The sequence below is a fragment of the Cyprinus carpio genome, chromosome B16 (assembly GCF_018340385.1).
Source record: "Cyprinus carpio isolate SPL01 chromosome B16, ASM1834038v1, whole genome shotgun sequence".
In the NCBI taxonomy this organism is placed as follows: domain Eukaryota; kingdom Metazoa; phylum Chordata; class Actinopteri; order Cypriniformes; family Cyprinidae; genus Cyprinus; species Cyprinus carpio.
In genome coordinates this window covers 7,286,400-7,305,045 of record NC_056612.1, presented here as the reverse complement: position 1 = coordinate 7,305,045, position 18,646 = coordinate 7,286,400, and the positions used below count along the sequence as shown (strand labels likewise).

At 42.4% G+C, this 18,646-nt stretch overlaps 1 protein-coding gene across 1 annotated transcript in view; it reads left to right on the top strand.

The window, feature by feature from the left end:
- Positions 1-7,098: 7,098 nt before the first annotated feature.
- LOC109066341 (growth factor receptor-bound protein 10-like) overlaps positions 7,099-18,646 on the top strand; it is a 98,068-nt gene continuing 86,520 nt past the window's right edge. The window contains exon 1 of the mRNA XM_042740500.1: positions 7,099-8,957. The gene's annotated coding sequence lies outside the window, so the exon portion shown is untranslated. The remainder of the gene's footprint in view (positions 8,958-18,646) is intronic.

Genomic DNA, 18,646 nt, shown 5'->3' with positions numbered 1-18,646 from the left:
TCTATTAGGTGTATGACGGGTTTGGGTACATGTAGTTGGACTAACCATTGTCAAAGCACTACCTCACTGGGTGAGACTGGATAACACTGGGAAAACGTACCCATTCTGCTTGGAACAGGGACACTGCGGAAGCCCCGTCCTTCCCAAAGGAGTTTTCGGAAGCAAATACACATATAGCATCCGTTTAGGTGTATATGGAGAAATTTGATGTGATTAAAACCCTCTTAGAGAGGCAGAAGTCTGTCGGGGAAACACAGGCTCTAAGGCTATACCATGGACTATATGCATACGAGTACCGCTTAGGTCTCAATATGGAACCCAGCCTTCCACGGTTCTCACAAATTCATCATGAAGGCCTGGCACCAGACGTTCCGCTGCATCCAGCTGCTAAGGGTGATGGAGGATCTCAACAGGGTCTACAGTATGGACACTCTGGAGCAGTTTTAGCAAGCCGACACTAACCGGGGCCTCTCGGTGCCAATATCCTTTTGAGGAGAGAACACAGGAGGATACCGGCTCTACACGAAGGCTATAGAACCTAGCGAACATGTTAGGGATCGCCCAGCCCGCAGCTCTACAAATATCTGTCAGCGAGGCACCACAAGTCAGTGCCCAGGAGGATGCAACACTTCTAGTTGAGTGAGCTCGCAACCTGAACGGGCAGGGCACACCCTGTGCCTGATAAGCCAGGGTTATGGCATCCACAATCCAGTGGGCCATCCTCTGCTTAGAGACAGCATTCCCCTTCTGCCGGCCTCCGTAACAGACAAAGAGCTGGTCTGAGGTCCTGAAGCGTTGTGTCCAGTCTACATAGCATCTCAATGCTCGGAAGGGATAGAGCAAAGTCAGGGCTGGGTCTGCCTCCTCCAGGGGCAGCGCTTGTAGCTTCACCACTTGGTCTTTGAAGGGTGTAGGGGGAACCTTGGGCACATAGCCGGGCCGGGGCCTCAGGATTACCTGGGAGTAATTCGTAGACCGAAAATGTGTGCAGGTCCCCTACCCTCTTGATGGAGGCCAGTGCAAGCAGGAACAGAGTTTTCAATAAAAGAAACTTTAGCTCAACTGAATGCAAAGGTTTGAATGTGCCCTGCTGTAGTGATTTTAGTCCCAAGAGGGTATAGAGGGGGGCCAGGAAGAATTTAACCTCCTGGCCCCTCTAAGGAACCTGATGATGAGGTCATGCTTACCTAAAGACTTCCCATTCACGGGGTCATGGTACGCAGCAATATCAGCAACCTGGACTTTGAGGGTGGAGGGAGACAGCCTTTGCTCCAGCCCTTGCTGCAGAAAGGAAAGCACGACCGCAATTGGGCATCTTCGGGGGTCCTCTCGGCGAGAAGAACACCACTCGACGAACAGGTTCCACTTCAAGGCGTAAGCGTGTCTCATAGACGGTGCTCTTGCCAAAGGGATGGTGTTCACTACCTCCTTGGGTAGGTCACCTAGAATCTCCGCTCGACATGGAGTTTCCAAAGGTCTGGACGTGGGAGCCAAACGGTGCCCCGTCTCTGAGTCAGTAGATCCTTCCTCAGAGGAATCGGCCAAGGAGGGGTTGTCGCGAGGAGCACTAGTTCAGGGAACCAGGTCCAAATGGGCCAATACAGCGCCACTAGCAAGACTTGCTCCTCATCCTCCCGGACTTTGCACAGTGTCTGAACAACTGGCAGTGAGAGGTCTCTGGAGAAACAAACAGGTCTACCTGAGGGGCTCCGAACCGTCTCAAAATCAGCTGGACCATCAGGGGATGGAGTCGCCATTCTCCCGGGAGCATTGCTTGAGACGGCTGTACGGTTGAGCAGGCCCGGAATGTGAACAACACAAAGTGACCTCAGAACCTTCTGACTTCAAAGGAGGAGGTGGTGGGCGAATTGCGACATGTGACGGGAGCGCAGAACACCTTGTCAGTTGATGTACGCAATGGTCAATGTGTTGTCGCAGACCAGCACATGCTTGCCTCATAAGTGACCTTTGAGATGGTTCAAGGCAAGGTGCACTGCTAACAACTCTAGGCAATTGATGTGCCACTGCAGCTGTGGGCCCGTCCAAACCCCTGAGACTGCATGCCCGATGTACGTGGCCCCCCAGCCGGTGGTGGAGGCATCTGTGTAAATCTAGAGGGACCCCTGCCCAGAGAAACGCAAGATCTGACCACGGAGTGAGGGTTTGGTGACAGGCCAGTGTAACTTGGACCCGGTGAGTGCCGTGCTTCCACGCCCACCTCAGGACTCGGCCATAAAGCCAGGGCTGGAGCGGTCTCATATGTAACATGCCGAGCAGTGTAAGTGCCACTGCAGCCGCCATATGCCCCAGGAGCCTCTGAAAAAGTTTCAGTGGGACCGCTGTCCTGCCCTTGAATGTATTCAAGCAGGCTAGCACCAACCGTGCACATTCCTCTGTGAGGCATGCTGTCTGTTCGACCGAATCCAACTCCATACCGAGAAAAGAGATCCTCTGCATCGGCGAGAGTTTGCTCTTTCCCCAGTTGACCCGAAGGCCCAACAGGCTGAGGTGCCGGAGCACCAGGTCCCTGTGCTCGGACAACTGATCCAGAGATTGTGCTAGTATCAGCCAATCGTCTAGATAGTTGAGAATGCAAACACCCTTCTCTCTGAGGGGAACAAGAGCCATCTCCACGACTTTCGTGAAGACACGGGGAGGCAGGGACAGCCAGAAGGGCAGGACCTTGTACTGATATGCCCATCCTTCGAACACAAACCACAGAAAAGGTCTGTGACGCAGAAGGATCGATACTTGACAGTACACGTCCTTCAGGTTGATCGCTGCAAACCAATCTCGGGGACGGACGCACCCGAAGATGCGTTTCTGCATCAACATCCTGAACGGTAGCCAATGAAGGGCCCGGTTCAAAACTCGCAGATACAAGATCGGTCGTAACCCACCTCCGTTCTTGAGTACAATGAAGTAAGGGCTGTAAAACCCTATCGTCATATCAGTTGGAGGGACCGGCTCTATGGCGTCCTTCGCCAGTAGGACTGTGATCTCTACCCACAGAACAGAGGCATCGGAAGCTTTCCCTGTAGTGAAGCAGGTACCGCTGAACTTTGGGGGACGCCGGGCGAACTGAATCGCATACCCAAGGCTGATGGTCGACAGAAGCCAGCAAGATGGGCTGGGTAGTGCTGACCAGGCGCTTAGAAACCGTACAAGCGGGACCAGTGGAACAACAGCTGTACCCGCAGTGGGGCAGCGAGGTGGAACACAGGGACCCAACTCAGGCAGCTTGTGAGCAGACCTGATAGGGGTGTGAGTGTGGGGTGCAAGGCTCACCTGGTTCCACAGGTTGGCAGAGGGTGCGTGAGTAGGGCCTTCATTGATGCTCTCGAACCGCTCGCTGCTGCTATCTGGCGAAAGAGGAGGATGAAAGAGGTCCGGTGCTTGGCCGTCCACAACTCTCCGTGCCCTCCTGGGTCCCAGAGAAACCGCTCTCTCATCAAGATTTCCAGATTCTCCACCCAGCCCTCCTCCAGTGGAGGGAGAGGTGCTTTCACCATCCCCCAGAAAGCAGGTACCTCTCTCTGGGTCGCCTGTCCCGGGGCCTCTTGCTCTTCCACTCACCACCAGGTTTGACGGGGACCAGGACAGGTGGGGCGGCCTGCCTACACCCAGCTCTACGGCGCCACTTGCTGGAGGCTGCTGCGGATGCAGCGCGGGGGTGGACGCAGGGGACCGCCTTCGTTGATGAGCAGGCTGGAGCGTTGCGGCCGGCGGATGGGTGGAGGCAGCAGCTGCCAGCCGGACAGAAGGTTGGACCGCCTCAGTCTGCTCCCGTGCAGCCGAGTACGGCTGGGCCAGGTTCTCGACCGCGTCACGGAAGAGGCCGGTCTGGGACACAGGAGCATTAAGGAACCAAACTTTGTCGGCGTCCCTCATTTCAACCAGACTCAGCCAGAGATGGCCCTCCTGGACCACAAGTGTGGACATCGCATGACCCAGAGAATGCGTGGTGACCTTCATCGCTCGGAGTGTGAGGTCAGTGGCAGTTCGGAGTTCTTTTAGAACTTCTGGATCATGACCACCCTCGTGCAGGTCCTTCAGTGCCTTGGCCTGGTGCATCTGCAGTAACGCCATAGGCCCGGGAAGGAAGCACCGGGTCTCCCCGCCAGCAGGAGGCAGACTTAGGACACAATTGCATCGCTACCGCCTGCTCCACTGGGGGAATCACACAATACCCCTTCGCTGCACCGCCATCTAGGGTGGTGAGGGATGAGGAGTCCACCGGCCGGTTTCTGGCAGTAAAAGGTGCCATCCACGACCTGGTGAGCTCGTCATGCACTTCCGGGAAGAAAGGCACCGGGGTGGGACGCTGAGCCAACTTGAGAAGCCACCTTGAGAAACCAATCATCCTGCCTCAAGGGCTTGGGACGCTTGGGATGCGGTGGAGATTTCCACTCAAGCCCTACCCTCTCGGCAGCCTGGGAAAGCATAGCTGTCATCTCCGAATCCGATTCAGGCTTTGCCAACGTCCCGGGGGATCTTTCTTTGGACAGCTCTCCCTCCGATGCTGAGATCGACATCTGGTCGGGGGAGGCCCACTGGATACCACTGGTACGCTCTTTGAAGAGGGCCCAGCGCATTCCGTGGGTTGCTCCACTGGATCAGCGGTGCAAGTGGATTGATGGTCCCCAGATGGTTGGTTCCCTGCGGGGTTTGCCACCACTGTAATCCTCAAACCACCCGCGCTACTGCTGAAAGTGGTTCTCGTCTGTCAGCCGCTAGCAGAGCCTGGTTCGCAGCTCCAAGATGGTCATCTTCCCGCAGTGGGAACATGACTCATCCACGAAGGCCATCTCAAAGTGCTTAATGCCCAGGCACGTGAGACAGCGATCCTGAACATCACCCGTTGCCAGGTAACGACAGCACCCAGAAACGCATGGGTGAAACGGCATCCTTATAAGGACGATCTGTCGTCTCTACAAAGATGCACCCGTGAAGCTCTTTTAGAGAAATTTTCTCTTTAGGAAATGCTCTTTTAGTGCTGAGGCGCACAGGGGAATTGGCTGCTTACAACATGACATGACTACATCTCGTAGTTCACAGCAGACACAGTTGTGCAGAATGATACTAACGCTCGGCTCCAAAGTGAAAAGCTGGTTTGCATTGCACCTGCTGCCTTATACTCGCTCTGTGATCAGCGGCAGCTGGATGCAATAATTGCATGCCAGTGTGCATTGGGTCGTTTGGTTTACACTTGAAGTAGATTGGTCTATCGAATCGATATCCCAATTAGTCGGTCACCGACGTGATGTTGAGAGTGACTGACTGAAAGGGAACATTGCATTCATTTAGAGAGCAAAGGAATGAAAACATAACTGGCACATTATTTGTTTTGTATTGCTTTTTACCTTCTCTCGAAACTCTATCGTTTTTTTTTTTTTGTTTTTTTTGTTCATTTTAGCGTTTATTTTAGGCAATAAAACAAAGGCAGCTGTGTCTTATCCTATTGGTGATTAATATAAAATAAACGCTAAAAAGAAGACTATTTTGTGAGTGTGGATCATGGACTCATAGGCTACTATGAAAAATAATGTTTAATAAACACAAATGAATCTGCTGGTGGGGGCGGGGCCACAAATCCATAAATTTACAAATCCGAGGGAACGGATTGCAAAAGCGTGCGCACGGATTATAAATTTGTGGGTACGGATTCAAAAACCGGAGGTACTGCTTACAAAATCTGAGCGCACGGATTGGAAATTTGTGGGTCTGGTTTATTAATCCATGGGCACGATTTGTTAAACCGAGGGAACAGTTGAAGAATTCATGAGTACGGTGTACAAACTGAGGGGATGGATTGCAAAACCGTCGCCAAGGATTTTATTTTTTCCTCCTACAGGTGACCTCCCGGGCTCCATAGTTGAGTAATTTATGACAGAATTTCCATTTTTGGGTGAACTAACCCTAGCTGCTCTTATCATTCTCATGCCATCACCCTGTTCAAAAATTTCTTCTTACCTAGGAGACACAACAACAAAAAGAAACTGAAAAATCTGCAAGACAAGACTTTGTTTCAATGGGCAAAATAAAATGGGGTATAATTTTCTTTGATCACTCATGCACTTCTGTGTTTTATCTTTCTCAAAAAGACTACTGACTATAGTCTAAATTAATGACTTTGATAACTGCTCAGTATTAAACCAGTGAACAAATTCTCTTTAGCCTTGAGGCGGCTCCTTTAACAAGACTGCAAGTAACGATTGCGCATTCTGCATGCCTAAAAAGTGAAATCATCATACTCACAATATCAGTATAGGTCATGCACAGCTTGGTCAGTATGACTGTTCAGTCTTTAGATATTGTTAATGTTTTGAGTTTTTTATGGGGTTTTTAATAGCATATCATGCAGACACAAAGCCCAGCTCAGCGTGACAACACCACTGACGTCCCTCTGCTCACTGTCAGCAGGCTATTCCCCTTTAAACTCATTTGGAAAAAGCTCTAGACAAATTCACCAAATTAATTAGTCAAAAATAAATTAAAATGTGTAAATGTTTTACGATATTTTATCCAGTATATTAAGACATGACTGAAACATTAATTTACTGCATTTTAGTAAAGACTATTTATTGTTTTAATTCTAGTACGCTATATATTTTAGCTGGAACTATTCTTACTATGGTCATTTTTGTAAGTAACCTACCTCACTTGTAGTTTTACAGTTGGAAAAAGAGTCAAATAAAACGTGCCCAAGGCAAAGTGGCTCACTGACCTTTTGTACACGACACGACCCAATAAAAGAAACCGTATTCGGTATGATTTAACGTTCAATAACCTGATCCATGAGCTCGTGGGGACTTTTTTAATTGCCGAGGACATAATATAACGTCAGAGTTTAACCAGTAAAGGGCAAGCAATTATGTGTTAAACGTGCTTGTGTGTGTGTACACACAGCCATGTTGTCGGTAACGCTTTAACCGTGTGTGCTCCGTGTCACGCGCTCGGCTTATTCAACGCACACATTGGATCGCGCGGGGGTCTGGCCAGAACGCGGAACGCTAGTGGCTGATGACGGGGTGGTGTTGCCCTGGAGTGGGCGGGGTCTGGTTTGAGTGGGTTGAGACTTCGGGATCCTGACAGCGTCCAGCGCGCAGCAGCACACACATACATACACACTCACACATTTACAGTGCATAAGACACGGTTGTTCTGCGCTACAGAGAGGTAAGCGATTATTTTGTTACTCTTACTCCTATATTTTTTTTCGAAACGAGCGTTCACTCAAAAGTTTAATCTGTGAGTGTGCACTGGGAGGAAAAAACGGGTGTAGGGTACCCTAAAGAAGAACTTGTGAGTAAATAAGACCAGTGGGCGAGAGAGGACTGAGAGGTGTGGCTTCTGTTCTAGAATCATAGAGAGTAAAGGCAACTTCAGTGTCGCAGCATTAGAATCAAATACTGAAGAGCAGTAATTCGCAGCTTAATATTTAGGCTGTAAAATGTTTTGTCGGATTGGCTTCACGTGGGTATCGTCTAAAATAAATGGTATCATTGGTCTTATTCATTCAATTCAAAACCTGAGCCGAATGATTCTGTATGACTGAATCTTACTACTACTACTACAAAAAAAATAAAAAAATAAAAAAAGACAAAAAATGTAAAAATACATTCTTAAAGTAAAGTTGCCAGTTACCATTTTATCACAATGTACAAATGTGACATGCAAAAACAACGCACTACCGAAAACAGAAAATAGCAGCAGAAGATCCTTGTAACTAGATAAGTCTGACATGTTCAACGTGAACGTTAAGGGGAGTGATGTAAGCGTTGTACAATAAACTGTACAATAAAAGCTGTTCATTGGTTAACTGCATGTAATGACCTTAGTAAATGTGGTAAAACTATATTTTTAAACACAATTTACAATATTCTGATGCATATTTAGCCATGTAATGTATGTATTTTTGTGAAAAAAAAAAACATTGCACTAAAATTGTTTTAAAATGCATGGAATTCCATGCCCCAACCTGTATGAAAAATACCCCATATGTTTTTATCATTGCATTTTACAGTGACAAAGAGATATTTATGTATCCTAACTAACATAACAATTTAATTGTATTGTAATTCCAAATTCATTTAATCGCATACAGTACATTTAGAAAGTGCAAAACATATAGTCACCAAAATTTCACTCTCTAATACTTTGGAATCCACACCTGCTTGTTTCTATCATAAATGTAACAAAAATACAGTAGTTGTGTCTGTATAATGACATACATCTTCCAGAGGGCCAATCTGGAAATAAAGGGATAGTTCACCCAAAAATTTAAATCATTTACTTACCCTCATGTCATTCCAAAACTGTGTGACTTTCTTTCTTCTATGGAACATAAAAGAAAATGTTTTGAGAAATATCTCAAAAATCTGTTTTTTGTTTTTTTTCTCCGTCCATACAATACAAATCAATGGACACCAAATTGGTTTGGTTACCACATCTATAAAATAGCTAACCTCTTTTGTGTACCATAGAAGAAAGGAAGTCATGTAGGTTTGGTACCACCTGAAGGTGAGTCAGTGATGACAGAAACTTTTCTCTTAAACAGCTCTACCATTTATAGTTGACATCAAATTTGATGACAGATGTTACCGGTGGGATTTAAAAAAAACATAAGGTTTTGTAGTTTGCCGGCTGAGGAATACCACAAGGTACTGTTCTAGGTCATATTTCATTCTCGGGAGGTTCCTCCACTGACAGGTTGTGGCTGAAGACACAATTTAGTCAGAAAATGATGAAGATTTTAGGGGTGGGGCTATTATAAGAGGAGGAGTTGTTTGGTGTGTATTGGAGAGAGTCAGCTGAGAGATACATTGTGGACGCTTGCATTGGGATATTAGAGATCTTGAAGCAGAAGCAGTAATGGTGAAGCAGTCTTGTAATACTGTGTGCATTTAGTTCTCTGTAACCGGACAGACGCAGGGTTTTACACACACCAGACACTGGTGAGTTCTGGTTCATCAATGCTTTTAAATGGGTCCACAATTATTTAAACCCTGTTTAAAGAGCATGACAAAGTTAAAAAGCTTTGAGTGGTGATTCATGCATGATGTAGTGCTGAAGGAGTGTGGAAGGGAGGGTAGTGTGTGTAGATAAAAGTGGGGAAGGTTCTCAGCTTATTATTTATGAATTAATTCAAAAAATTTATGTTTATGTAATGTAAAAACATGATGTTCTGAGTTATTTCCATCCTCGTGGATACTGACATGTATTTAGTTTCTGGCAAGCTTTATGAGGCAAGTTGTGAACAAAAAGTGAGCTGCTTCCTTAAATGTAAAACCTAAATACCCCTAAATTATATTACCGTTACTGAATGTCTTAAATATTATTTGGATTGTTGCTTTCACATATACTCTACTTGCTTAGTTTCAACACTTTCAACATAACTTTATATAAGCTATATAATGATTACACATTAAATGGATAATTCACCCCAAAATAGACAGACAGGCAGACAGACAGGCAGACAGACAGATAGATAGATAGATAGATAGATAGATAGATAGATAGATAGATAGATAGATAAAAAGAAAAGAAAAAACAATTGTTCACCCTTATTCATTTTCAAAAATATTTTTACTAAATTCTGTCCATATTTTCACAAACAGTGCACATCAAATATGATAAGTTCTTCCAGACATTCTTGATGTTCAAGAAGAAGTCACATTGGTTTGTGGTTTACACAAGTGCATTTCAGTTTCTGTATACTATATTTAATCAGCCCCATGTTCAAAGTTATATGTGAATAAAAGCCTAAATTAAATCTGTTCGCGATATAAAGCATTTGTTTCTCTTTAAAAGACTTGGATTAAACCAGTTGATTCATATTGTTATTCATATTACAATGTCTTTATAAACTTGTACTGTTTTGGTGGAATGGACTTTCAGTGGAGGTACAGTAATCTCAGGTTTCATTAAAAAATATTCTCATTCATGTTTTGAAGATGAACAAAAGTCTTATGGGTTGGGAATGACATGAATAAATGATGACAGAATGGTTATTTTTCAGTGAACTGATAGTACATGCTGTTGATGAATATATTACTCTGCTATCACAGTTACACTGTATCATGGACACAGTAATGTTAAGAATGACCATTTGTTGTTGGGTGGTATCCAGGAGATTCCTGTTAAAGTATTATGGAACTTTGTATCTGTAAGGTCTCTGTATGACTTTTGAGGTTCTAGCACGCTGTTGCAGACTAGTTTGATGAATGAAGGCAATTTCAAGTGCAGCCTAAAGAAAAATCACATACTTCAGTGTACTTCAGGAAAATATTCCATTCAGATGGTTTGGCATCTTGTTTTCATGATTCAGGTCTGTATATTAAATGTCAGAGTGGTCAAATACGGGTAGCATTCAGAACTTCTATAATTTTACAACTCTAGGATTTATGTTTTCCTTTAATACTTCCAAATTCCTTTATATGGACAAAATGGTCTTGACTTAAACCAACCCACAAGATGCTTCCTGCAGAGGGAATTGATCATGAGCCTCATAGCCGTAACTTTCAATGGCCAGTGGACTCCATGGACACATTCCATTCTAACTTGCGTCATTTTGCTATCATTCATAGTTTCCTATACAGTGTTAATACCCCCTGGACCGAGGCAGGCTTGTGACACTATAGACCTGAGCCTGGACACCGCAGTTCAGCCAGTGGAAATCCCTGCTGTTCATTCATTCAGCTCTTATGTACATTGAGTTAGTGACTCATAAGCGATGATTATGGGTACTTGGTCAGAGCGAACTGTCCTAGAGCCTAATGACCCCACGTTTCACTGGATCAGGCTCTGCTGGTGCATAATGAACTGAAGTTTTATGCAACTTAACATTGCATGTTTCTACCTTGTTTGTTTTGTGTTTTTCTTTCTTTAGTTCTGGATGCGATCCTCTTATTTCTGTTTCTTGTATATTCTGGAATTTTTCCAACCCTACTCGAATGTTTTTTGTTTTTAACCAGACTGAAATTCTCCCATCTTTAGTATCAACCTTTAATTATCACACAGTTGTGAGTTTGATCCAGAGTTTATATTGCTGTGATTATTATTCTGCTGCATGAAGGTTCACTGTGTCTTATGTTGCAGTCACGTTGTATTGGAATTACTGTAATTACAAGATAGCAACTCAGTGATTCTACTTCGAGAAATGTCCTCAACAGATTCGTTTTTGTGGCAATGATCACAATGCCAAAATGGATTTGTGTAACTTGGTTATTAAAGACAGCAAATAACTGAATCATTATGTTAATTCACTTATATTCTGTATGCCATTACAAACTGTTTAAGAACAAAGCAAATGCACCATTTTCATTAACCCTAATCAAATGACATATTAAACAGAAATATGTGTTGAGGTAGGAGCTAACTGTGGAGGCCGCTGACATTTTTTTTTATATGAAGTTTGAGAGAAATAACCTAGCTTTCATATAAGTTTCCAACTTGTTATTACGAGTCCAGTGAAGACCTGAATGGTTCTTTGTCGGAAATTCGTAATTACAGTAATTCAGATGACGTAAACAGTTGATGTCTGGAGCAGTCAAGATTTATTATAGAAAACATGCCAAGCAAAACTGCTTACCTCATACTGCAGGTATTTATTGTATGTAATCATAATGGGTATTTTTTTTAAAATAAATATTTGCTTTTAAATATTTTTTCTTTTGCATATTTAATATTTTTATAGGCTTGTTAGCGACTGCTATAATTTCATCAACAAAAACACATTTGCCTGATGAAGGTCAGTGGACAAACGTTGCGTGTGATAAATAAAGTTTAAGAATTAGCAAGTATTGATAGTGTGCGGGTTTGTTACTTGTTTTTGATTCAACATAAACTATAAAATACTCTCTCATTAAAAAAAAAAAAAAATTTATTAAAATAAAACAAGTTAAATTAATCCTTATATGCAGTGCAGCATATTACCGCATAGGAAGAGCATTTCCTGTCTAGCCGTTACATTCTTCTTAATTACATAAATGAAACTGTAAATTCAAATAGAAACCCTCAACTCAGTGTGAAATATGGTTTGGACATGTTCATTCCTGGAATTAAAAGAACGAACTAATTTAGCCCACCCATACAGCAAACATGTGCACAACTATAAGAGCTTCAGACCCATTCATCATTCAGATTGCATAAGAGCCTGTTCCTCATTGCCAATGAATCTCTCATCCAATTAGTGATTGTCCATGTTTCCAAAAGCTTTTCTCCCTGGTTGCCCATTCAGCAATCCTGATGACATGAAGCTTTCTTATAGCGTCCTCTGCCCAGTGGCTCCAAAATAATGGAGTTGCCCATTAATAAAGAAATCAGAATGAGCAACTGAGGTGTGACTGTTGTGCTGTCAAGCAATGCCTCATTTAGAAGATGCACATGAAATTCATGGGCGTGCTAAATTAGACTAACAATATTCTTAACATTTTATGATTCAGGACTGGTTCTGATGTTTTTCCACTTTTGTTTTTGATATAACTGCTGCTGGTACTTAAAACTATCTTTCTAAAGTAAATGTTATTTCTTGTCAAGATAAATGAACGAGGTCAATGAATACATTCCCTGAATCAGGAAAGGTCTGGATTAATTTCCAAGGAGTTGAAGGAACTTCTATTGTTAATAAAGTAACTGCACTCCCACTTGACCTTTATCAGCTCACTAAGCCCTGGGACCAAGAGTCTTGACCCGGCAACTTGTCTTCTGTTATTTGTATAAAAGAATATAATATTCTTTTTTCTCACACACCTGTTAACACAGAAGAATTTGGCTGTTATTTGGATAAAAGAATACAATATTATTTTTCTCACACACCTGTTAACACAGAAGAATATGGCTGTCAATCCTGCCTACTAATGCCGAATATATTCATGTATTCATGAAAAAAAAAAAAAAAAAGATTTGATGACTGAATTTGTACCTTAGATTACGTTAAATATGCATTAAATACCTTTGATATTTGGGTCAATGACAACAAATTTTTGTCCAGTTCTGTTAATCCATTCATTAAAAATTACAAAAATGTATACATTCTATGATTTAATCACACCTCTTCTAAAAACTGACCAGAAAAAATAATAAACAAACAATAAAACTTTAGTCATTTGAACTTAATCTTTTATTATTATTTCATAAAGTACTACTACTACTGATACGACTAACAACTCTCACAAATGTGTGTTAAGGTCATATGTCTTTTAAAATATCTGATCATTTGAACTTTTCTCAGCAAGGCAAGGTTATTTTAGGTTGTAAATGTTATGTATTGTAACCCCTCAAAATGTATCGATATTTAACAATTTATAATATTTGTAAAAATACTTTTTAACTTGCTGTTGTATGAACAGTATAATTCACAGTGTCACATCAGTTGTAATGTCATTGTCAATCCCAAACACTGACTGTGTGAACGTGAAATGAAGCCAAACATCACTGCTCTGTTGCTATAGCAAAGCCTGTTTGTTTGGGGAGATAAAGTTGGCAAACTGCCCAATTTTTGTTCTCTTAGTATTTCTGACTTTAAAAGCCAACGTGTATGTACAAGTATCCTGACACAGAGCTTGTTCTTGTGTAATGAAATGTTTGATTTGGATCGAGTAGTGATCTGATATCTATACTTGTCAAAAATGGTGCGATCTGATATCTATACTTGTCAAAAATGGTGCTTTCAGAAAATTTCAGCTTTTCCTTCAAGGGGTTTTGACATACCCATGAAATGTGTTTGTGTGAGTCAATTTTGTTTTTTTACTTTGCTTCCACCTGGCCATAACATTATGGATGTAAAATGTGTGAAAGACAGATAGTACATGAGGGCAATGAAGCAACTAACCCAGATTTGGAGTTCAAAGTTAATGATGTGTTGACATAAAGACTCAACAAGATGATTCTATTCTGATGGAATTTTTTCACAATTTCCACATCTTCACTTTCATGCCAGTGTCTTGTAGCCTTAGTCCATTTTTCTTTGCTTTAGTTTAGAATATAACTAACGCTTTAGTGTTAATGATAAGTACTGATCCTGAAGATCAACCTTTCTGGGTAAAGTTCCAGCTATGTACAAAAACGTTGAACTGGCTGGTCAAGAGTTGCCTTGCCATACATACACTAAAACTTTGCTGGTTACAATATATACTGGGCCCGTATTCACAAAACATCTTAAGGATAAAAGTAGCACATAACTTGCTGATTTGGGGAAAAATCTTAAAAATAATGGGCATGAAAGTCCTAAATTTAGGATTCCTACATTTTTGTTCTAAGAGTATTTTACAAAGCGTTTTAATGCTAAAACTAGCTGCTAAATCTGTGAAATGTCAGGAGTAGTGAAGAGGACTTCTAAGTCACTAAGACCAAACCGCAAACTATCCTAAAATGGCTGTTGCTGGCAGTTTGGTTTTGGCAGTTATCACAACTCCAGATATTACTTAGATTATATCCTTGTTTTCATTATCCAGTTGGGCAAGAAGTAGGCGCTGTTCTTGCATCCAGTTTGGTTTTCTTTTACGTTTGCATGTCTTACTATCAGCCATGATTATTCTACTCTGTTAATTAAAAGGCTGTTTATATGCATATCCACTAATTGTTTATGTGAAGCATACATGTAAAAGGCTGACAATTAGCGGAACATATACTTGTTTAATTAGTGACACTTATTCTGCATTTTAAAATCTTAATTTGAATGTGGCGATTAACATTTTTTTTTTTATCTTTATTTGAATATGGGAACGTAATATAGTGCTCTACAATATTTCTATAAATAAATCTCTGACAGAGACCCTCCCCTATCAGCCAATCACTATGTGCACAGTTAGTAAGCATGCTGACATCATCCATGGCAATGAGGTCAACCCTTCCCTTACTCTTAGCGTAAGACTTCTCTCTATTCCTTAGTAATAGTAAAAGTTTGTCTCAGCAGCTTTGTGAATAGGTTTTAAGAGAAAGCTCTTAGCTAAAAACTTTTACTGCTATTTAGAAGAACTCTTAGTGGTAAGATAAATGTTTTGTGCATACGGGCCCTGATGAGTAAGTTGTTAATTTGTGAGATTTAGGACACTAAATTTGTGAGATACTAAATTTGTGAGATTTGGTTTTATTTTAGTTGGTTTGGTCTGTTCAATAACAGTCATAAGCCTTCCATTCATGGAGTCTGTAAGTTACTTGATCTGTAAATGATCAACTTTTTTTTTAAAGCAGCAACCACATAGGGCTGGGCGATATGGGCAAAAATTCATATCTCGTATTTTTGGCTGATTTGCGATATACGGTATATATCTCGGTATTTTCGTTTTTGTATTGGGATTTAAAAAATCAGTAATTATTTAGTAATCTATTTTTGTACAAAATATTGAATAAATATTAAAGGCTATGAAGACAAAAAAAGTGAATGTAAGCCTTTATATTATCTGCAAAAAAAGGATTAAAATCACATTTCAATTTAACATTGTAACATTGCAGTCTAAACCAAAAATAAAGCTTTTAAAGTGGAAGTTAAATTCATTAAACTAAAAATGAAAATAAATGAGAAAAAATACAGAGTTGTGTTAGGGTATTTTGATTACAGTCAGTGCTATCATAAAAATAGGCTTACTTGAAGGTTTCAAACTTACATGTCACATTTATTGTCCAACTACAAAAATTTCAGCAAAATGTGTATTTTAGTCAGAATTATTGCGCTCCTATTTAATTGAGCCCTGTCTGTTTGGAGCGCATGCGTGCGGCGGCGCTCGTTCACTGAAGTGATGTTTAACGGAGAATCCTCATGCACTCCTGACAGAAAAATGTAAATATTTCCATGGCTTTCTAACATTAACAGATGGAGAATATACATGTGAAATTTAAGTTATGCATTCAAGAAGACAGCACATCTCAAACACATTAAACAGCGCGAGTATCCTAGTGTCTCTGTCAGCGGCACACGCAGCCTTTTTGTCAGAGCATATGATATGCTGAGCCGCTTAAACTAATATGCCAAACGAAACTATAATAATATTTTTTATCAGTTTTATAATGGAGTTATTATTATGATTGTTGCATGTTTAGAACAAATTGTATTATGCACTTTCTCCACAGCACCTCAGTTTGTGTCCTCCACTATATTGCGCTCGTATCAAACTACTGTATATCGATATATAAGGTATTGCCTCATATCGAATCGCTTATAAGGAAAAGATCGATATATCGTACAAACTCAATATACTGCCCAGCCCTACAACCATAGCCTCTCAGACACTATTCAGATAGGTGTACTGTTTTCCTTCACCGTAAATCTCCCACTTAAAACAGGCACACAAGTTCTCAATAGGGTTTAGATCAGGTGAGGAAGGGGGCTATGTCATTATTATTTCATCTTTAAGGCCTTTACTAGCTTGCCATGCAGTGGATTACTTCAATGCCTGCAATGGAGCATTGTCCTGCATTAAAATGGGAACGCCACGCTGCGCCCCCCTAGGGGGCACATTGGGGAATGCAGCCTGCATGACCGGCGCCTGAAGCACATGTGAAACAATGCCAATCTATTGGTCCACCTGGCCCATGACGTCATAGGCGGGATGCCTGGAAGTATAAAAGGGCACATGATGAATACGTCAATCCTCGTTGCTGTCTTCATTAGCCGTATTTTTGAAGTGCGTGTGATAGACCAAGATGGGTGAGTATTGTGGAAGTGTGTGCCTCCGTGCTCAAGGTTTCTGACACTTGAGGACACACATGATCTATGCATCATGTGTCTTGGTCAGAAGCTTGCGCGTTCAGTGCTCGAGGGCTCTGAACACGCTCATTGTGAGTGTCTCCAATGAGAAGCTCTGTTTGTGTTTGTCCCTGTTCTCAAGTGATGAGTGACAGGTGTTTGCATCTCGTGGTTCAGGTCCCACTGCTGCCGAGACACGGCAAAGATTTGGATCATGGGATTCGCAAGGTTAAGATGCTCTTTCGGTTTATTGATCCCGTGTATATTATTTGTGTAGTGTTTGAGTTGTTGATTATGTGTTGTGTTGGGGGATTGGTGTGTTATAATGGATATAGGGAGTTTTGAGTCTTGTGCTGGCAGTTTGCAGAGTTGTCGGTGGGTGGGAAGTGACAATGAACAGCGCTCTCTTCCACCCTCAATACCCATGGCTGAAGTGCCCTTGAGCAAGGCATTGAACCCCCAGTTGCTCCCCGGGTTAAGATGGATATATAGCTGCCCACTGCTCCGGTGGGGTGTGTTCTAATGGGTAGAGAATTGTTCAAATGTGTGTTCACTTCTCACTGCTGTGTGTGTGCATTTGGATGGGTTAAATGCAGAGCACCAATTCTGAGTATGGGTTACCATATTTGGCAAATGTCACGACTTTCACCTTTTCACTTGAGTCGAGCAGCGCCTTGAATGTGTGCCTCCGTGTTTGGATTCTAACACCTGAGGGCATATTCTGCTTTCGCGTTTGTCTCAGCGAAAAGCACACATATTCAGAGTTACGCTCTCATTGTGATGAGTCACAATGTCTAGGCTCTGCTCGCATTTGTTCCTATTCCCGAGGGATGCGGGATAAAGTGTTTGTGTTTCGTGGCCCGGTTCGCCGTTGCCGCGGCACAGTTTATCTTTATCAGTTTATCACTTTGATCTGCTGGATCCGCACACCCTCTCTAAACGGGTTGTCAGATGCTGCAGATACTATTGGGTTGTTATGACGATGAAGTGTGAGCACAAAATAATTTCAGCCTGATCCTGCAAGATCATGGGTAGACCTATATTCAGCTCAGTCGTGCCTCTTATACTCATGTTATTGTGTGTGGATAGCCTCGCTGGGCGTGAATATATTTTAATACTCTGTGGAGAAATGCTTGCGAGCTTTCTATCCTAGGGTGTTTCAGCACCTAGAGTGGTAATGGGAAATGTTTTTTCTCGTATTAAGCCAGACAGGATTAGGAGTGGGCTACCTCTCCAGGCTTCTGGGTATTTTTATGTGGGCAGTCCCTCTGAATCCCACTTAATGAGTTTGGGCTAAGTACACTGCTCCCCCTCTTCAGGGTTTTAAGTGAGTGTAGCTGACTGCAGATCATTATGCTCCAGCTCAAGCTTACTTTGATCTGGAATATGGCGGTCTAAGGGCTGCTATGTTCTAGCCTGGCTTGGGGTCCCCTTAGCACAAGCTCTCTCAAGTAAGCGCTGAAGTCTTTGTCCTATCTTCAGCCTTATCTGAGGGTACTGCTATTTGAAGATAGGTGTGTCCAGCTCTCTAGTATTTTGGCCACGGCTTACATCAGGCTTTGATCTCGGACTGATGATGTTTATGTGTTCGCTCTTAGTGAATTATTTACTGATGGCCTGGATCTGCCTCTTGTGAGCTCCTGATCAATGACATGGTGCATCGCAAGCCTGCTGTGGGACTGACACGGATTGGGGACCTCCTTTGTATACCCATCTGGGGGTAGTTATTTTGCAGTCATTGTTGTGGCAGGACAGGCTTACTTGAATACAGCTATCTGAGGCTAGCTGTGTCTTACAAGCAGTTGCGGTGAGCCCTCTCCTGGACTGATCCCCTTTCCTAGAGCCTAGCTATTTGAGTATAGCTATGTGATAGCTCAGTGACTGCTCCCCTGCCTAGGGTTTTAAGTAGTGGTCTCTTGAGCCCTTGCCTAGACAGTATTATCTGCACTGCTAGGGTTG